General features: G+C 36.4%; 1 protein-coding gene across 1 annotated transcript in view; it reads right to left on the reverse strand.

Annotated features, from left to right (window-relative positions):
* LOC150106991 (clavesin-1-like) overlaps positions 1-21,594 on the reverse strand; it is a 41,167-nt gene extending 19,573 nt beyond the window's left edge. The window contains exon 1 of the mRNA XM_090392865.1: positions 21,478-21,594. The gene's annotated coding sequence lies outside the window, so the exon portion shown is untranslated. The remainder of the gene's footprint in view (positions 1-21,477) is intronic.
* Positions 21,595-23,051: the final 1,457 nt, after the last annotated feature.

Here is a 23,051-nt window from a genome sequence, read left to right on the forward strand (position 1 = left end):
GCATTAAGTCCGTTTTTGTTTAACATTGTGATGGAGGTGGTGACGGAGGAGGTGACAGAAGATGCGCCTTGGACAATGTTGTATGCAGATGACATCTTGCTGTGTGCAGATTCAAGAGAAGAAGCGGGAACTAAACTGGAAAGAGGGAGAAAAGTACTGGAAGAGAGAGGTATGAGACTGAGCAGAAGTAAGACAGAGTATATGTGTTGCACAGTGAGCGGTGGCCAGGAGACGGATCTGAAGCTGGAAGGAAGTGTCATCAGGAAGGTGAGGGACTTTAGATATTTAGGTTCAACAGTGGAAGAAGATGGAGAAGCTGAGAAGGAAGTGGGATGCAGGATACAAGCGGGTTGGAGGAACTGGAGGGAGATGGCTGGAGTGTTATGCGATAAGAGGGTGCCGATCAATCTGAAAGGCAAAATCTATAGGACAGTAGTGAGGCCAGCTATGACGTATGCTATAGAAACTATGGCCCTGAGGCCATAGTTTCTATAGCATTCCATCCTGCTGATGTTATTTTTTAACATCAGCAGGATGGAAGTAGCAGAGATAAGAATGCTTAGGTGGATGTGCGGTGTGACCAGAAAGGATCGTCTGAGAAATGACTATGTCAGGGGAACAGTGAAAGTTACGAACTTAGGAGCGAAGATACAGGAGGCAAAGTTGACATGGTTTGGTCATGTGATGAGGAGGGAGGACGAATATGTGGGAAGGAGGGTCATGCAGATGGATGTGCAAGGAAGGAGGAAGCGTGGGCAGCCAAAGAGATGGAGGGAGCTGGTAGAAGAGGACTTGAAGATGAAGAACTTGGATGTGGTGACAGCCTAAGACAGGAGGATGTGGAGGAGACTCATCATCAACAGTGACCCCACTTAAGTGGGAGAAGCTGCAGAAGAAGATTTGCCAAACAGATGTGTTGAAAAAACGTGAATCATAAACTATTTGACTGCAAGACGACAAATCGATAATATTTAAAAACACACTTGAAATGAAGCACTTTCAAACTAAATAATGATACATTTTATTTATTTCCTTGAATTATTATTTTCATGAATAACCATAAAACATAATAAAAATATTACAGTTTCAAGCAATTGATTTTTTCCATTTCTTATTTTAAATGATGCATTTGAAAAATCTTTTCTCGATGGTATTAAATTATAAACGCACGTAATGTTGCAGGACTGTCAATAACTTTAATCACCGTTAAAATTAAGATTTTTTCCGCTTATATTTTGAAGACGTTCTCCACTTATACTCGCTATTAAATTACATTGTACTTAATATATAGTTAGTATATTAATTCCAAATGCCAATAACTAATACGAAATCATTAATTTGATTCTCGTGAAGAACAACAAAACCCTTTTACTGATGTGTGTAACGACTTGGGATTATCAGAGTTTAGCTGACAGCTGGAGGAGAGAGAATACGATAGAAACTAGAGGGATTCTATAAGATTGACACAGAAGAAAAATTTTAACAGATAGGGAGGAGGAGGAAAAACAAGGGGGGGAGGACACACTTGGAAGCTGTCTAAGAGTGTGGTTAGTAAGTGGATTAAGTTTTTTGCTTGGATAGTGGTGATTGAGTGGAATGGATTGCCTGAGATAGCTGTGAGCGCCCCAACAGTGAATAGGTTTAAGGAGATGTATGATAGGAATCGTGTTGATGAATACAGTGAGTCTACCGCGATGACTCTTTGGACTCCATGGAGTACCCATATAAATAATAATTTATTCTACGTATCTGTTGGTGCGTATTTAAATGCATGGAAGCAATCTAATATCCATCTTATTCCTAAAAAGAAGTCTACCATCAAACTACAGCCCAACTGCCATCACCTCAGTCCTCTCTCCAAAATAATGGAGAAAATCATCAATAGCCAACTCCTCCACTGCTTAGAGGCCCACCAATTAATCACCGACCACCAGTACGAATTCTGCCATTCATGACCCACAGTTACATCACGCAACATTGGACACGACCCACGGAAAGTTTGGCAGAAACTTGTGCGGTCGCCCTTCACATTTCCAGAGCCTACGACCGTGTGTCGCAATCGTAGCCTGCTTAACAATTGCCATCCTTTGGTCTGCCTGCCGCCCTCTGTAATTGGGTAGCCAGCTTTCTCTTTGGTCGTTCTATGCATGTCTTGATAAGTGGCTCTCTCTCTCTCTCTCTCACACACACACACACGCACACCTACCCTCTTTCTCTTGTTCATAAATGACCTACTCGCAGTCACTACTAATCCTGTCCACATCTTTGCTGACGATAGTAATGTCCACTCATCCTTACTCATCGATAAACCATGAAGTACTTGGACATCCCAGGTCACAAGATCATCTACAACCAGTGCCTTAAACAGTGATCTTCATACTATCCTTCAACGGGACGAGGACAATCTTGTCATGTTCAATGCCACCAAAACAGAGCCTTGCCTTTTCTCTCGCAAAAGCTCACCTACCTTCAGTAACACACAAACCACCAGAGTAGATTCAATCTCTCTCTCTGCTTAGACTAACGTTTACTTCCAGTCTGTCCTGGCATAAACACGTGATATCAATAGCATTCAAGAAACTCGGCATTCTCTTTCGTTTAAAAAGCTATTTTACATCCAACGAACCAACTCCTAAATCCCAAATTCGTCAATGCTTAGAATACCTCAAAACGTCCCTTAAAACTTAAGAATACCTAAAACTTCCCTTAAAATCCTTGATGCCGTCCAGCAAGCAATCAGGATCATTGCTGCTGCGCTTAAAGATTCAATTCAACCTCTATCTTGCAAGTGCAGTGTTTCAGCACTGTGTCTATCCTGCAGGTACTTCCATGGCCACTTCTCCAGTGAATTGGCAGCTGTCATTCTTTCAGTTGCACCTGTTAATACAAGACTAGCAGCTACCAAGCATCCCTTTACTGTGCAACTGCAAAACCAACCGAACCGGCTTCTCCTCTTCCTCTTTTACACTTCCACTCTGTCCTCTGGAACAGACTTCCTCATGAACTATTCCTAAACAACTACACCCTGCAACTCTTCAAAAAAGAAACAAAATCAATTAACTTCTATCTCAGTGCTCATTTCATCCCACACATTTAACTAAATTATAATACCGGAATTAATTCACGTAAAATATTATTTATTAGTATAATTTTTCGCATGAGTATCAAAGGTCTCTTGAGTACAAAGCCAATAGAAAAATAACTGACAATTCAAAAAGACTCCACCTAAGTAGTTAATGTAAGATAACTAAAAAAGGTCATTGAATTACCTAACTTATTAAAAAAACTTACACAAAATAAAAAATAATTAATTAATTGTATATATATATATATATATATATATATATATATATATATATATATATATATATATACAATAAAAAAGTTAGAAAAGATTTTCTGATTTACAAAGCACTATCTCCAACAAAGGGGATAGACGTAAAACATCATATCTATTTAAGTTAGGAGAGTGAAGTAAAGTTTCTTTACTTCACATGTTTCTTTACAAGCCGTTCCATGAGGAACCAAAGTTTGTGAAGAACTCTTGTCTTGTTCCAATGAACTCTATATCTAGTGTTGACGGCATGCTCTGCAAGTCCAGACTCTTCAGGTTCAAGGTATTGAATATAAGACTTGTGTTTTTCTATCCGAATAAAAGCAGATCTTCCTGTTTGTCAGAAATAAGATAATCCACAAGAGCGAGTAATCTGGTAGACACCTGGATAATACAGATGTAGAAGCTTGTCCTTTGGAGAAGTGAGAAAGGTGGAGATTTTTCTGATGGGGCGAAAGGCAACAAAAATATTTAGTGGTTTTAAAACTTTCACTAGGCATTCGGTAATACCTTGCACATAACGGATAGGAATACGAGTTATTTCTTATGTATTTGAAGAGGCAGAGATACCAAAACTGCTCATAGCTCTTTTGGTGAAAGAATTCTTATTACCATTAGAAAAAAAGTTGAAAGAATCTATTGCAATTCTTTCTATAATACCTCATTTGAAGAACATTAGGAGTGAACTCAATGAACCAGTGTTTTAATAGTCCTTGCCTTTTGACTGGGATGGTGATAAGATTCAGCATGGATATAATTGTCTGTATGAGTTGTCTTTCTAAAAACTGAGAAATGTAGGTTATCATCTAGTTAGCGAAGAATTAAAAGATCTAAAAAGGCTAACTGCTTGTTTACTTCTTCCTCTAGAGTGAACTGGATCCTTGTATGAAGTGCATTTAATTTAGAGAGAAACTGTTGTAATCCATAAGAAGAGCCATTCCAGATAGCAAAATTGTCATCTACATATCTGACCCAATGAGTAGGTCTAGGGGAAATGTTGTCAAAAATAGGTTGTTCAAAATGCTTCATAAAGAAGTTGGCGATAGCAGGAGAAATAGGATTGTCCGTTGCTGTTCCTTCGATTTGCTGATATAACTTGTTTTTAAAGGGAAAATAACTAGAATGAATTACAAAATAAAATATTTTAACAATGTCTGAAGGAAATTTCTGTTGCAGTAATTCAATGCTGTCAGATAAAGGAACATTAGCAAATAATGAAACAACATCTAAACTAATCATAATATTCGAAGCGTTCAAATGAAGAACCGAAATTTTATTTTTGAAATACAAAGTACATTTTATATAAGTTGCAGTTATATAAAAAACACTGATGTGCTTATAGGTCTCTTAACCTCTCGTGTATGGGATCAATAAAAATAAAATAATAATAAAAATAAAACTCCAAAGGCTGTACTTACTAATCAGGACCTTCAAATATTCACATGAGAAATCATAAACCGCTGTTTAAGAAGAATAGAATTTCTTTTTTAAGGAATGCTTAAACTGTTGTGTTTACATAAGGGAAGACAGCAGTCTAAGATAACGCAATCCTTTGTGACTGCTTGAAATAGCTCTCTGATTGAGGAAACTGTTGTGCTTGACGTCATTGTAAAAAAGTATCTAGGACTGCCACATTGGCAATTCAAGGTTTTGTGCGTATATTTTTAGCCGACGTTTAATATAAAGAAAATTTAGAAGTGCAGATATCCATGTCTTTCCTTACTATACACGTTCAGTCCATTGATAACTTAAGTGGTTGCTGTTGTTTTTAAAAGATCTAAATTATTATTATTATTAGGGGTGGAAGGGGTGGTGAAGGCAATACATAGCCTCTCCCACTCAAATGTCAACCTCACCTTCCCGTGTTCCATCTTGTAGTAAAAGTATAAACGAGGCACTGGCGACCGCGTATGGACGGTATAACCCAAACAGAGTAAATGCTGTTAGATCTGCCTGTCCAGAGGCGTTAGGTAGCAGCCCTATCACTGGACTAACCCAGCGACAAGTTAGTAACCTGCCCTAGGGAAATTCAAAATACTTTCAAGTCTCATCCAAAGAAAAGCCGGACGGACTACCAGGGAAAAGATCACAATTCAGGAAACGGTAAACGAAATTGGAAAAAGAAACACATAATGAAGATTGCAACATGGAATGTGAGAAGCATTGCACACAAAGAAGAAGAACTTGATAAACAACTAAACCAAGCTAATATAAAGATATTTATAGTAAGAGAAACAAAGCAAAAACAAAAAGGTACAAAAAAAAACAACTATATACAAATCTACAGTGAGGTAAAAAAAGAAGAAAGAGTAAAAGCAGGTATAATGATTATGGTACATAAATCCCTAAAGAACAATATTGTATATTACGACTGTTTGAATGAAAGACTAATAGAAATTAGACTCAAGACATTAAGAGGCCACATAACAATAATTGGTGCATATGCACCAGAAGAGGGAAAAGAAGAAGACTGTAATATATTTTATAAAGAATTACAGAATGCCATAGATAAAACAAACAAAACTGACTATTTACTGCTAGCAGGAGGTTTAAATGCCAGAATAGGAAATAAAAAATACAAAACAAACATAGGTAAATTTGGCGAAGATACATGTAATCAAAATGGTCGCAGATTGCGTGATTTTGTCATTTATAATAATATGAGAATAATGAATTCAGTGTTTAAGCACAACTGAAATACATAAATATGCTTGGTCAGCCAGAGGATACAAATCGGTAGTTGACTACGTTATCGCAAATTTTAAATTATTATTCCAATTATTATAATTGCTCTTCTGTTTAATTCATTGCTATCAAATCTCGGTAGCACACTCATGATCTTTTCACTATCGCTCTTTGCATTCATTGCTATCATTAAATCCTTCAAATTCTATCTCACAGAAAATCTTTCGCTACCTAGATTATTCGTCCTGCAATAATCTCACTCGCTCTATCTTTCTGCAATTTCACAGCCTCAGTTATATCCTTAATCTTTGACTCCAGATAACTCGCTTTAATTACTCTACCATCCTTCACACCCTTAATTATTGAATCTCCACACAGCACAATATCGTTTTTGCTCCTTTTTAACTTAACATCCTTTACCCCCACTGATGCTTGTTTTTGTTCCTGGCCTTCTCTCATATTCTTTTGTATATCGCTCAGCAATTTCTGTGCATATATTTCTGCACTATTTATTCTATGCACACACTCACTTAATCCGTTACTAAATAATCTGTCATTCTCATTCCTTGTCATTCTTAATCCCCCATACTTTCTATTCCATAAAAAACATTAGAACATATTGGAATGCTGCAAGATAGGCTATACAATTTGGTCAGATATCGAAATTATAAAATGTATTATTACAGTCATTTAAAAATGGCAGTTCCTTTGTCTCAGGAGAACTTGCAAAACACAGTTTACTCCACATGCTTTTATCAGTTACATTGGGATTTGGCTGTATAAAAATGAAATGTTTCCTATGAGGCTGATGGCACCTAACTGTGAAGTCTTGACGATTACTTAAACTTGGGACATTAGAAAAACCAGATGTATCATCATATATTACACTAAAACTTCGGTGTTTTTACGAGTCAGTTAATACAGGCAAAACAGTTGATACATTAGAAGATGTGAAATGGACTGCATCAACTTTCGTTCCTACCTTGACATCAGATTCAAGAGGTGATACCATAGATACACAAGATGATAAATATGTTAAGTAATCTGGATTGACATCCCTAGTAACTCCAGAAAAAGTGGTTGATTCTGATGACATATCAAAACTAGAAAATAAAGGATTGTTGTCATCACTACTCAAGATTTTGATTGGCAGGTGAGAATTAACTGTAGCATCAGAAACTGAAAGGGACAATACACTGGTATGTACACATTCACTTGACAGTTGGCCTTCAGCAATCAGTTCAAGGAAAATTGAAAATTGACAGTCCACTAGAAAATTGATTTAGATGACCATACTCATTTGGCAAGTCTGTCTCCTTATCCTTTAATGATACCAAGTCATCTAGAACAGCGTTTCCCAAACTGTGGGCATTGAAATAATAAAAATCTTAAATCTTAAAAATCTTAAAATCTTAATCTTAAAAGAAACGTATTTAATTTTTATTATTTCTTTTTTGTTATTTTTTATATTTTAATGGAAAAAAGTTGATTCACAAATTTTGCTTCCTGCGTATTTCGGCGCTTAATGAATATTAGTAAATATATGCTTATTCATATAAGTTTAATTTCAAAAGATATTGATAAGAAGCACAAAAAGCTTACAAACGCAAAACCTGGAATATAAATTGTATTGAATATAAATACAATAAATATTATAATAATATATGTCTGTATTACGATGTTTTTTTCTATGGGGGCTGTGAAATATTTTAATTTTTCCAAAGAGGGCCTTTACATCCAGAAGTTTGGGAAGCACTGATCTATAACACTGTCGCTTCAGTTGTCAAATGTTGTTTTCAAATATTCACCAGAGTGTAATTTTACTAAGTGGGGAAAAAACTAGCGTTTCAAGATGCTTCACCTCTGACAGCGACTGCCTTACATTACCCATATCATACTTTTTGGCCATTTGACTCTTTGTGACGTTCAGATCTAAGTCCATTTTGACGATTCCCCTTGTTGACTCTTACTTATCTGTGTTTCCTTCTTTGAATGCCGTTTTCTTTGGACAATATGAATATGCATGTTCGGTTTCCCTGACGATCATTACCTGAAGCTCCTTGCTGTGTGTCTTCCACAGAATCATAGCACTTAATAGCAACCTTCCGAAAAATCTTTAATTTTTAGCAACTCCGCAGCTTTTAACAATGATGGAAGCGTATCTCATGAAATATTAATTTCTCCATGGTACATACACTATATTGAACCATCAACCTTAAGTCATTAAACTTCATATCACTTAATGTCACAACAGGATGATTACTCGAGTTCTCTAAAATTAAGCTGTACAGAAGAGAGCTGCTTGCAGAAAGATCTACTTTGTTAACCTTAGGGGTCATTCCCTCACACGATAATGTTACATCCACCAAACTTTCACTAGCAAGTAATTTATCAAAAGCAGTTAATATATTCGATTTGTGATTGTGCCCTGTCAAGCATATTTTCTGTGATCTTGTTATCATATTGTGTGCTGAACTAGCATTAAAATAATAAATTCATATTAAGATTCTTTAACCAGAGAATTTGGATTCTTTAAAGTACCATTCCCCTAACTACTTAAAAAACTGCAGTAATTTCCAAAATACTTCATCAAACACAGACAACACTAAACAATAAAAAATACCAAACAAAATTTACATACGTTGCTTCAAATAACTCAGTGTATATCTCGGTATTATACACTTATAATCAATAGTTTTCAATTTAACGCCCAGTACGCTTGCTTTGAGAATGGCAAGGTTAGGCTTAGCAACAACAACACGATCACAATAGCAAGATTAGGCTTAACAACGTCACTACCACAATAGTAAGATTAGGCTTAACGGCAACAATTCTATATTCCTATAATCTGATATCAAATACAAACTAATTCCAAATAAAAAATACCCCACACAAAAATATAAGCACATACTTCAAAGAAACATCTAAGTGGGAATCTGCAAATATTGAAGCCTAAATTTAGCTGGTAAAGTTCTGACCAATAGAACTCAACCAAACATTTAGTTTTCAGAATAACATAGTTTAAATTAAGAATAAATTAATAAAAATAAAATTTAAAAAATAAATAAAAATTAATTAAAAATAATAATAAATTAAGCAAATCATTACACATTTTTCTTTTCGAGCAATGGATCTTAAAACCAATTTTACAAAAGTATTACTTTTTAAATATCTCCCACTCACAAAGGTATTTTGCAAACCTATAATATATTCTTACCGAGGGGGATAAGGATTTTTTTTTCGATTTTTTTCTATTAATTTTATAAACATTTCGTATTTTTATTTATTTTTACTTGTTCCAAACATGGAGCTTTTCAAGCCACTTCAGGTCTCCAATAATTTCGTTTTAATTTGCCAAATGATCGCAACCAATACTACTCAGTATAGTGATTTGAATAATAGAAAACTATGTCATGGTCATCAAAACAGTCATCCAGAAAACAATGAGATAAATGGAAAAAAACTGAACTCGGAATAATTTCATAGTTGAATTTTATTTCGCTTTTTCAGGGCATGAATATGACAAGCACAACATTAGGATTAACTGGTTAATATAATCCTCTTAGAAGAACCAGTTAATCCTGCCAAGCAGTAAACCACACTTGTGTTCAACAGTGTTTAATATAATATCTACTTCGTACAATTTCGTTCTTGCTGAATATATAATTTCAAGTAATAATAAGTTTATTTATACATGAAGCCTTTAATCAGGAAAATAACCATTTCGGTAGATGGCGTTGTGTGTTGATGGTAGTTGTGTGGTGAATAATGAATCCTTTGAGGTATCACGTAATAATTATTATTATTATTATTATGTGACACCTTCAGGGAGTCCAAGGACTCATCGAGGGAGAGGGTGCCAACAGCATCGAACGGACAACCCCTTCCAACTACTAACCGCGCTCAAACTTGCTTAACGTTTTGCGAGCTAGCCATTAGTAGCAGAGGCTCTATCAATTGACCAACCTTTGCTGGCTAATAATAATAGTAAAATATTAAGCAAAACAAAATAGTGTACAGTAACTATCTTCAAAACGATTCTAGGTGAGTGAGTCGTAGTAGTAATAGACTTATTATCACCGTACAAGAATACTGTTGTTAGATCTGTTTGGATAATTTTCTTTACTTGTTAAAAAAAGTTGCAAATAAAGAGCAAAAAAAATTATGGGTGGGGAGAATACAAATAAAAAATAGAAAAATCAAGAAGTTCAAAAAACACTGACAACCGATGCTCGTGCTCAAATTATATTTCCATAAATCCTTCTCCTTATCTGCAGTAATGGATTACAAAAAGTGTAGCTGGGGAATGAAATGCGGATGGCTATCACTTGAACTTTCTTAAGTTGTCAAAGTGGTCAGATAATCAAAAAATAAAAATAAAATAAAAATAAAAAACATTACAGCAATCCTGAAACCTCCGTAACTCAATATGTGAGCTTGAATATTGTTTGGGACGCAAATAACCTTCATCGGAGCTTTTCAATCAAAGGTAAGTTAGTCGGTCTGAGAGAAAGATGTTTTTTATCCCGCAAGACAGTCAAATCAGTGAGGGATACACCTAATTGATAGTGAGATTGCACTATGCAGATCGGGTTAACCTTCCTAACATTAATTGGGTTTTAAAGGGGCAAAGTACTTGGTTGTAATGGGCCATTGAGACCAACACGCAATGGAAGAGTGAGATGGGATAACAATCCAGCTTGCATAAGCCTACCTCGGTTGTTAAAAGCTACTGCTTGGGTCCTACAGCTACTGGGATCGTAAGCCTGTTTTGCAGGAACTTGTATAGCTCCCTGAATGTATAAGATATTTATACTATGTATATCCATTGGCAAAATTCTGCCTTCCAATATTTTGCTAACTCATTGAATTACTAATTTCGGATTTTACACTTTTGTGAATAATCAAAAGATATTCTTATCTAACTAGGATTTTTTTTAATTAACACTTTGCAGGAATTGTATGATTATGATGCTATTGCACAAGATATCGAAGGATGTCTTTCAGGCTCCGGATTCTGAGTCACACGTGTGACTTAGCGGAGTGTTCTGCAAATATCCAAAATCATAAAAACGAAGTTGAGTTTCTTTCTGACCCAATTCCCTCTTTTCAACATCCATCATGGGCGTTATATTTATTACTGAGGACTTAAATCAGTAAAACAACTTACTTTTGATGAGCTCTTTACAAATATTTGAATTCTCTTCTCCCTTTCGCAGTTAAAAAAGAAGAAGCTGAGAGCCGCATCCACCTCACTCACTCCAACCCTCACAGTCAAACAGCGGGACCACCTGGAGGAAAATCAGTTATACGTCCACGACGGTAGTTATAACCTTGGCTGTTGTTTTGTTTTTCATGCTTTATAATAGGAAAAAGTGGTCACTAAAGCCGTCATTGCAACGAGGAAAACATTACCTACCTGCAGATAATTAACAAATAAAAAAAAACTCCGTCTAATAAACGCTTCGCCGTGGATTCTAGTAAAGTCATAATCTAGAATCTTTTGTATCCTTTTATATAAACATGTATTATGAAATAACTGGGGAAGAATTCTATTGATGTTGAAATAATCAATAAAACACAGATCAGATTCTAACACATCGCCAAGCTTTCTTTATTATTTCTTCTTCAGCAAAATGCTGGATGTTACGGAACCATTAATGATGATAATAATGATTAATGATGATAATCGCTTAATGATGGTAATAATTCGGCCTGTCTAAAGGCGTTGTAATTACGAAAGCATCAGTAAATACAAATAGAAATTGTAGAGAAATAATTTGCATGTGACGAAGCAGGGAGCTCTGTACAGGATTCACTGCAATAACTAGACAGCTGCAACAAACACTAAACAACTGAAATAAACCAAACATTGTATGCATTGATTTCGGAACATTTTTGGCTTGAATAGTTTGACTTAATGAAAATACTTCATGCAGAAACTGAGCACATCTTTGGTGAACTATATACAAGTCGGTCTGAATATGTGTGCGCGTGTGTGAATTTTTATCATATATATTTGATCTAACATGGTTCAGTAGTCAATAAATACATTAGTCACGAGTGCCAATCCTGGATTACGCCGAGTCTTGATAATATCTACGAAAAGAGAAGTAAGAAAGCAGATCTGACTTGAGTTTGAGAAAGAATTGGAAGGTGATACAACTGAAACTGAATGTCTCAGTTGTATAACCCTCCAATTCTCTCCAACCCTCCAACCTTTACCTTTCTCGAAGAATGTAAGAGAGTGGCACTCTCTATCCGGATATTTGGTCTTCACCTGCGTTAATCGCCTGAAGATTCGTAATCCATTTGAGACACGTATAGAAAAAGCGTACAATAATACGGAAGGAAACTGTCATCATGTGTTCCTAATCCTAACTGATATTACTTTGTGTGCGTTATGTGTATTGAAACGAGTAGGGTGGATGTTATAATCGATTATTATTCTAAGTTGTTGGGCCAAGTACTCGATGTCTAGAGGAAAAGTCTACTAACCTGCGCCAAATATCAATGGTCGATTAACTCTGGAATCCGCTGACAAAAGCCCTAGACAGAGTTCTCTAGTTGGTTACCAGAAAAAACGAACTCAAGATTTCTTTATTCTGTCGACTTAAAACATTTCTAGAAAATAAGACCAAATTCTCCTTTGATAGTCGACAACATAATTATCCTACTATATTTAAATAACAGCAAATCAAGTGGCTATTTACTCAATCAGCTGTTTCTTTTCCTCTATTTTTTGTTTGTTTTTTGTTAGACCCGAATGCAAAGGAAGTACATATGTAAATGAAGCGAGACCATCACTAATAACATGAATTTCACATTAGTGTTTATATCCATATTTTAACCCCCCCCCAAATATACATACACAGAAGAGGTTGCATTGATGGCACATTAGTGCTATGTGTGTGGGCAGAGGTTAGAAGAACAAGGAATTCGTTGACATTCAATCTGAATAGCTTTTAATTCCTCAAGTATCCCTTAAGGAATACTTGAGGAATCCTTCCATAAAGACAGAGGTAGATAGAATGAATGAAAAGAACAGAAGGAAAACTACTGCGGTGAGACTACAATTGGATTGGCAATGGATGGCGAATTGCTGACCTGGTTGGTCGAATGGTAAGCGTATCCTCTCTCCGATCAACATGGCGTGTAGTCAAATCACTTTGAGTGCATGGATGTTTGATTGTCTTTAGCAGAAAGTCAATTTCTTCTGCAGGCGTGAGATCACCACTTAGTTCATTTAAAGCCTCAGGTGGCTTGAAAACGTTCCATGTTTGGAACGTTTTCAAGCCACCTTATAGTCCAATTGGAGTATAATTTTCCGATTAATTGTCTAATACTTAGAGACTTTGTCTAATCGACGGTGCTCGTATGTTTTGTATGAGAGGTTTGCAACTTTCTGTGGGTGGATAAAAGTAGAGGTTGAAAAGATAGAGGTTCAAGTGAAAGAGACTTGAGGATGAAAGAGCGTGAAGTAGGCAGACGTTTATGAGTTATCCAAATTGCTCAGTGGCACAACATCAGAGATATTATGAAGGTCTTCATGCACAATTGCAAGTGTGAGAATAGTGTTCTGAGATAGGTGATAGGTGAGGCTTCATTTTGTATAGAATTGGCAGGTGAGCAAATGATGAGTAACGTCTTTTGCAGAAATAGACACCATTCCGAAGAATTTTGGTCACTGAAGAATTAATAGTGTGTGTGTGTGTGTGTGTGTGTGTGTGTGTGTGTGTGTGTGTGTGTGTGTGTGTGTGTGTGTGTGTGTGTGTGTGTGTGTGTGTGTGTGTGTGTGTGTGTGTGTGTGTGTGTGTGTGTGTCAGGAAGGTCTCCAGCGGTAAATGCCGGTTAAGTATAAGGAGAGAGAGAGAGAGAGAGAGAGAGAGAGAGAGAAGAGAGAAATTCGGACTTTTCTAGCGATCTAGAGTATTACTGAAAATAAGGAAAGAATAATCGAAGAAAAGAAAAAATACCTTTCTTCATTTTCTTACAAGAAACACGACTGGACCGTATTTTGATAGAATTGAAGTTAAGTATGTTATCCTAGCTACACTAAAGAATGAAATGTTACAGATGAGTTAAAGAATATTGGATTTAAAGACTGCGACCTAATAGCTTATTCATGATCGTAATTGTATTTGGCTTTTATGCAGTTTTTTAGACTGTCATCTATATGATATAATTTGTCTCTTTCAAATTAACTTCCCTATTGCCCCATCCAAAGGAATCTTGTTAAGCCAAATCTATGGGGAGAGATTTTATTAAAGATTCCGAACACCAAAATTCATTGTATCCATCCAGCGAATGAGGAATGTTGTCAAATATTAATTAACCGAATAGACGGTACGCATTTTGAAAACGCACCCGATAAATTTCAAGTGTGAAACTTAAAAAAAAATTAATAATACAAACTCTTGGTGTATTGTTTAGATAGCAGTTCTCTAATGTCAAATGTCTGAGGGTTAGGTTAACTTTCTTTGAGTCTAGCAAGCAAGTCTAGGAGTGAATTAGTAGAAAATATCAGATATTAATGGCGATGTACATTTCCTCCTTAGACTTCCCCCTCTACCTTTGACATTCGAATTCATGCACGTGTATTGTTTGCTATTTCACATTCGTTTTGCCGATAATTTATCACGTGACACTATCGCCATTATGATGATGCATGTACAGTTGCGAAGTACCAGTCGTTACTATATAGCTGCAAGGTCTTCCTTACCTGCAACTATTCTCCGCGTGGATTTAAAACCACTGCACCCAGCTCTAATGATCCCCGACCCTGTTGCTTCTAAAAGGAAATGTCCTTCATATATCAGTTTACAGGGAAGAAAAGCAATGACGTTAGTTTTTTAAAGAGAAAGCAAGCTATTCAGACAGCCATCAAGGACATGATGGCTGTCTGAACATTGCTGCCGCTGTGGCGAACCGCATGGGTTCAACCTTGCCATCAAATTAAAAAGTAATTATTCTGTTTTAAATCGGCGAAGCAGGATGAAGGAAAAGAGAGAAAAATTTACAAGAGTTTATCAGATAACATCTTCCTGGTCAAAATAAAAAGAAAGGGTTGTCACGGGTTTTGGTGTAACAAAGAAATTCATTTCTATTCAGAATGTGTGTTAAATGTGAGCAAATTTCTTATAGAAATAATCAAATTATTAATACTGAGTTAACATTATTAAAATCATTATCATAAATTAATAACAGTCATTACTTTTCAAATGAATATGTCGCTACTTATTTGAATTCTGTTCTGTACGTTGTTTCGATCACAATAAAAATGGGCCATGTTGGGGACTTGAGAAACATTTCTCGTTAGATAATCGACGTCGTAACCCTTAGCTCAAACAAATTACTGATGTACTGGTGACTCACACAAAGAGTGACGTTCGCTTACGCATATTAGAAGAATGTGAGCCAAGGGTTAAATCCGTTGTTAGCCATGGGCTTCGAATTCTGCCTTGGGCATTGACGTTTGCGAATGCCTTTAGGTGGATGGCGAATTTTATTGTCTCGTGTGAGAGCTCCGCCCTACTTATCGTGGCGTAAAGTGTCTTCGCCAAGTTCAATATTTAGAAGTTTGTTGTCTAAGACAGGATTCCAGAACTGCCTAACCCTCCTTACGGTACTGATACAAATGCACTATTGGCTAAAAGCCTTTCGTAGGTAATACGAGTAATGTTCCCATTAAAAAAAAAAATTATTATCCGGAATCTGCTCCGGAGACTAAACATGGTCATTTTTCAAGCCATTTTATGCTTCAAGTGAATTTGGTCTCACACCAGATGAAGAAAATCATCTCGCGCTAAGCGATAAATTCGCGATAAATATGATATTACCAAGAACAGATTTATAACCCGAGAATCATGCGCCCCACACCACCATCGATACATTGTCACACATACCGCTGCATTACCAACAAAAAATACCTGCAAATATCCCGAAATCTTCCGGATATTTGCAATCTATGTAATATTCGGGATATTTGCAATCTAAATATCCCGAAATCTTCGGGATATTTGCAATCTTGGCCTGTAAATACCTTGGCCTGTACATACCTTGCCTTAAATTCACAAAACATATAGAATACCTACATACCAAACTCCGGATCATCGCAGCAAAACTCTTTCAAGTTAAAGACATTATTCCATCCAACATAAAAAAAAATTCTTATATTATGGTATCTGCGAATCCCTACTCAGATACGGTCCATGCAAGGACATCAAACAGCCACCAAACAAAATTAGAAATATTACATAGGAAAGTTGTGTCAACAGTAATTTGAAAAATATACCAACAAAGTTAACATATCATTAACACCAATATACACACAGCAAAACACCAGCATCCAATGCCTACATTCCATGCACAAACAACAACAGAAATAGTGAAGTTATGTAACAAAACAGTCATTCAGGAGTATAACAATAAAGAAGATACTGATATTAAAAAAATGTGTATATGTAAATAGTATGTATAATAATAATCTATGATATTGATACTGAAAAAAATTATGTAATTTATATTTTGAAAAAAAAATCATTATACTCTACATTTTGTACTGAACAGAAAATGTAATAGTGTGTTGCACTACTAAATGGGTTAGGTGTTGCACTATCCAGGTATTTGCTTACGCTTGGACTCGCCGAACTTTATACAGTTTCTATATTCGGCATGAAACTCTTTGAGTTTCTTATTCGACTATGAAACAATATGGGATGTAATATCCCTTAACTTAAATAATTTCACGTCGCCGAATTGAAGCCTTTGGCTCTTCATATATTTAGTAATAGTATGCATTATTGTATATATGTAAATACCGTGAACGATGATAAATAAAATGTGATTAGAGTTATTACCAAAAAAAAATTATTATTAAAAAAATCTATATTTTAGGTAATATAATAAATATAGTACAGGTAATATCATAATATTGCTTTCTGTATTCTATAAAAATAACAAAGACGGGTGATTTATTTTATTAAAGAAGTAAAAATTTTTTAAATACTTATTTTTAGAAACAGACTGTATGTGCAAACAGGATTATGAATTAGGGGAGATTCCTGTAGTTTCTTCAGTAAGAAACGAGGGATGCATTCTGACACCCTTAGAACACTTCCCGGGAAAATTGCCTTGCACTGGGTAGGTAGTCGTAGTGGTTGTTAAAAGCACTTCGAATACATGATAATTCAGTAGTACTTGAATTATTCTGTTTCTTATTTGTTTGACGGCACGAAGCACTGAAATAAGCATTCAAGTGCCAAACAGTGCTTTTAAAAAATCAACCCATGTTTGCTTTTAAATAGACGGCAAACCACTTCATTGCAGAATGAAGAGAATAGTTTAGGTTCTTTTAGGTTTAGTCGCATCAAGTCAAAGTCAGTTCAAAAATAGATCATCATCATCATCATCATCATGCTTTTCAAGGATTTAGGCCTAGAGTGGCCTGTTCTTCCTGATTTGGAAGTTATCGTTGAATCTCTTAAGAAGACGTCCTGGTTTTCTTTTCATAGTGGTTTATAATTCAAGACTTGTTTAGGTAATCTTTCTGTTTTCATTCTTTGAACGTGTTCCATCCATTTGTGTTTATATTGCTTAATTTTCTATTACTGATTCTGATTTAATTCTTTCTGATTTAATTCTTTCATAATTTCTTCGTTTCTTTTGTGATCAAATAGGGTATACTTTGCAGTTTTTCTCATAAACTTCATTTCTGCTGTTGTTAATCTTTGTTTGTCTTTTTGTTTTATTTTCTCCAGATTTCGCTTCCATACATTAAGACTGGTAGGGCTAATGTATTGTATACTTTTAGCTTGGTTTGTTTTTGAACTAGGTTTGGTTTAAATATAGAGTTAATTACACCTGTTACTTTTAAGTATTTTGCAATTTTTACGTTTATGTATTTTTCATTTTCATATGTGATCATACATCCTAGGTAGTTAAATGAATTCACTTGTTCTAAGATCTTGTTATCAATTACTATTTTAGTTCTTGCTGGATCTTGTCCTTTATAGGCCATCGTGTTTGGTTTTCTGTTGATATTATCATTTCACACTCTCTGGTCCCATTTCAATGTAAAATATCTTTCTGTCGGTTATCTTCAGAATTTGTAATTATTGTTTGGTCGTCGGCAAAAAGGAGAGTGTTTAAGTTCACAGTAGGAGAAAGTTTAATACCGTGCTGGAAATTTTATTCCATTTTCTTATTTCATCTAGATAAATGTTAAAAAGAGTCGCTCAAAGACATTTATCAAAATTGATGTCCGCGCGGTTAGCCTAGTGGCTTTGCGCTTTGCAACCATATGACTGGGGAAGGAGTGTCCCAGGTTCGATTCCCGTCGAAGACGTGAGGAATTTGAGGATCTTCCTTAGCCAAGTTAGCCGGTCTTGGGCGCAGGCAGTAGGGTTTTTTTCCCCCAGGTTATCTGACGGTTTTCATCCCGCAAGCAAGCAAACCGGCCACATGAACACACACGGATCAACAACCATAAATAACTAACCCCCCAATGAGGGGGCTCAACTCACCCCACTGGGGACGGGGGAGAAAAAGGGAGGAAACTCCATAAGAATAAATAAATAATGTGTGTGTGTCAGGAAATTATTTTTATTATTTATTTTTAATGGGGAACCCATTTACGAGAGTTGGTCACCTGTAGTACCATAGATGGGCAAGTAGGAACGTTTTCACGTTTCTTTGAAAAGCTGTCGATTGTGTTCAATGGGAAAACACATAAGATGATAGACTGTTCCAGAGTGCAGTAGTAGAATGGATAGAGGAGGAGGAGGAAAAGAAATTTGTTCTGAGTTTGGAAATACAGTGCAAGGGAGTGTTTTGTTAGATACGAAACGCGTTTGAACCGATTTGGCAGAGTGTGAGAGGAATTATTGATGCTAATTCTGATGAACAGCGAACGTAGAAGTATTTGTCGAAGATACAGGCAGTTGAAACTCAGTGCCTGTGTTAAAGCGAATGAAGCGTATCAGTGATAAGGGGATCATTGATCAGTCTGACTCTGTCTTCAGGGAGCTCTAGGGAACACCACCCCAGATAGGGGGAGTAATATTCGATGATCGGACGTATTTGTGCTCGTGTAAAGTTAGGAGTTGTTCGGAGTTAAGGTAACGCTTCAAGCGAAAAAAACAAAACCTAATTTATTGGAAGCAGAGAAAGGAATATTTGTAATGTTTGTATCAAGAGGGATTTGAGGTTGGTGTTACCGGCAAAGAGATAGATCTCATCCTGCATGGGGATTTGAGTGTACGTAAGGCTTCTCCCCTAAGTGCAGAAGTCAAGGGGGTAGAACAAATAATGGAAGTTTGTTTAACAGGCCTTTGTGCCAGACCCGGTTAAAAGCCTTGACGATATCAAAAGGTCAATCAAGTGAGACTCGCCAAACTTTTCCATGGTATTTGTCAAGATGTGAGTGACATGAGTGAGCAGATCACCTACTGACCGACACGGGCAAGAAAGAACTTCTTCACGCTTACCTTGAAAAGGTGTGGATTGTATTCCTTGGGAAACACATAACATGGTAGACTGTTCCAGAAGGCAGTGGTGGAAGATATGCAACTAATTGACTACCCATATTGGTGGTCATTTATTAGCTGAGAGTCTTCGAGACAGCACCAGTTTCCATTACTTTGGAGAGAACTGGGGAAAGAGAAATTGAGCATTTAAAAATTGGCAAATTGTTTCCCTTTTAGGTTGAATGTGAGCTAATTTCAATACTGCGGGGTAGATACCAGTGGAACAAGAGAGATTTAAAAGACCACACAGAATGGCAGTAAACTCTGTAGCACAGACATTCATTACAATTGCTGGAATGCCACTGGGGCTAGGAGGCATTCTGTTATCCAGTTTGGGCGAAATTTTCCTGATCTCGTTTTGGCAAAAGGACACACTGGACATTGAGTGTAGAGTGCGTCGAATGGTTGTTAGACATTTACCAAAATCAGAAGTACAAGAATTGCAGAAGTAGGAAGTTAGGAGATTGACTTTTTCCTTGGATGGTGGTGATAATGATGATGCTACAGAGCCATCAGGATGCTACGTTTTGAGACTACTTTCCGCACTGCTGAGTTGCATCGCACTTGATGGTCACCACCGACAAGGAGAGTTCCTTGACTCACAACCTAAATGCAAGTGGGGGGGGGAGATGTTTCCATACACTTAGCAATACACAAATAACATACTATTGGAAGCAGAACAAAATGCTTCAGAGAAAATCCTCAGCATAATAAAAATACGACTTACGAAGAGTGTCGCTGGTGTATTCCGAAATTAAATGCAAGAAATGTTGTAATTACAATTACGTGGATCACGTGGATCAATTATATGTAATTACTATCACATATTTTTATGAAAATCTAGATTTTAGCGGTTTTTCATGTTTTCTGATGCCACATTTTACAAAAAAAAAATCTAATCGAATAGCAGCTGCGTATTCACAATCCATGAATTTATCAACTTAGCATAAAAGAAATAAAAAAATGAATTATGAAATAGCGAGTGAGACAAGAAAAGGCTGAATCCAACATAGTCATTTGATTAAATATTAATATTTACAATTATTACGATTACTCAGCTCCCCTTGTAACTTGTCTCGCCCGCTTTTTTTTTTTTTTTGTTTATATATATCACTGCTGGTGCCCTACACTGACTGGAACTGTGACTTTCTGTTGGCAGGGCAGATATACTCAGTCACGTGTCACCACGAGGGTACACAAGGTTGCCTTACGGCAGAATCAAACTAGAAAAAAGGATCAATGACAATCCATTAGAAAAGTGGATCAGCAAGTGAATGCATTACGTGAAATGAAGTCAACACAAAATGTCATTTCCCATTTTTCTGTCTTCGTTTTGCTTTCTTACCGTCAAAGAATCCAATTATCCACGTCAACGGCATTGAGAAATAGAATGCTTATATGAATCCCAACACCCGTCCTCTGCCATGGGTGAAAAAGAGTATTTAACTGAATGAAACTTCATTTTAACGTAACTTCTTTTCATATAGATAAACAAATGCATTGATTCGATAACAATAAAGGACGTGAAATGCAGGAAACTGACTTCAACATCTAACACGGAAGTAGTGAAAATCCTTACATGATACGCCTCTGACCGACTAGTGAGATCATAATGCTGAGCATGTACATAAGTCACGATAATTATTCTGACTTATCTGACTGTCCTTTTTATAAAATAAGCTTACACAGTAAAGAAACTTGATCACAGTAAGTAAAGGATATCACTTGTTACATAAGTAACAGAAATACGCCGATGGCTTTCATTTATTCATGAATCATTTGCTCATATAGGACTGAATCATCTCCATCATTCTGTGGTTTCATCCCACGTATGCTTTCTTTAACGTAGATGCTTATAATTAATTTTACAAATAAGAAAATTTCCTTGTAATTATTGTACTTATTTTGTGAAATTATCCTCATCTTGCTCACCTTTGCTAATCAGGCCAATTTATCTTCAAACCAGTGGATGGCCGTATGAGGAAAGCGTCCACTACACTGCCGTATTTTTTCGCGAGCCACACACAAAAGCTGGAACAAACGAAGCTTTCTTCCAAACGGTACTGAGATACTCGTTCAGTGTGCCTGAGACTGCTTTTCTTCTTATTGTTATTACTGTTATTATCTGAAAGCCTCAAGTGATTTTCCAAGGTCAGTACTGCTGCACTGCTCGCTCAAATAACACGTTTGTATTGACGTCATTGATTACCTTGTGTTTCATATGAAAATCGCATTAGCCTTCCTAGAGGACTTCAACATTATACGATCAGGTCCATGAAGTTCCTGGAATACTCTGATTCCTTTGTTTCCTTTGAGATTCATCCCCCCCCGAAATATAATTTATTTACTATGACTGAGTTAATAACTGTTTACCAAAATATCCAGTTTTTATGGGAAATCAGTAATATCAAAGCAAGAAAGATATCAAAGAGTTTCGCGTCAAGGGAATGACAAGGAACCAGCCTGTCAAATACAATTTTTTTCTCTCTCTCTCTCTCTCTCTCTCCTTCTCGTCCGTCCTAGGACGGGTTGAGTCTCCTCCTAATGAGGGGTTACTGGCGTATTAATGGAGCCGGTTCGCCACTCCTCTGCTGCATCCCCTAAGGCGATATTCGTGACTGTATGCGTGTGTGTTCAGCGGGCCGGTTTGCCTGCTTGCGGGATGAAAACCCCAGATAAACTGAGGAGAAAACCCTGTTGCCCAAGACCGACTAACTTGGCTATGGCTGAGGAAGATCCTTGAGCTCCTCACGTCTTCGACGGGAATCGAACCTGGGACACTCCTTCCCCAGTCATATGGTTGCGAAGCGCAAAGCCACCAGGCTAACCGCGAAGTCCAAATACAATTAAGAGATTGAAATTCTTCAATAAGCTGTGTTATTGACTCGGAATTATTTTGGATCTTCTCTGTTACAAATCAGGGAGCGTCAGATCCCCCCCCACACACAAATATTACGTCAGAAATAATTAAATTAATTCAAATATAAAGACGGTGGTTTGAGTTTAAAAATTTACGAATAAATTTCTATTTTTTAACTTCAACAGCTTTATGAAATCAAATGTATTATGTGGCCAATTGGCCTGAAAAAATCTCGAGTTTCCTGGAGGAAAAAAACTCCACTTCTGTGGTATGGGAACAGCCAACCTCCCCTTCAGCTAAATGACAGTTATACTAACAGTTCGTTGGTCCTAAAATGGAACTGGGGACCATTTCACCCAAATGACACATCAATATTGACTGTGCTACGATAAATTAAATCACTAATTCGATTCGCTCTGAGTTTAATTGTTTTCTTTTTTTTTAATCTTTTTTCTCGGTTGACTGTTAAGGATTTTAAAACATATAAACGAGATTACAATCATATTTCTCTCCACAAATACTCAGTTTTCCAATTAAATGTTTCTGCTTGTGAAGTAATATCACTTTAAATAGAACTTCGCAAACACTCTCGTATCCTGAGGGGTCACATGCTCCCAAACCTTTTCCCTTTGGAAATGTGGCATCA

The sequence above is a fragment of the Typopeltis vanoorti genome, chromosome 5 (assembly GCF_054136105.1).
Source record: "Typopeltis vanoorti isolate ZY-2024b chromosome 5, IOZ_Tvanoo_1.0, whole genome shotgun sequence".
NCBI lineage: Eukaryota > Metazoa > Arthropoda > Arachnida > Uropygi > Thelyphonidae > Typopeltis > Typopeltis vanoorti.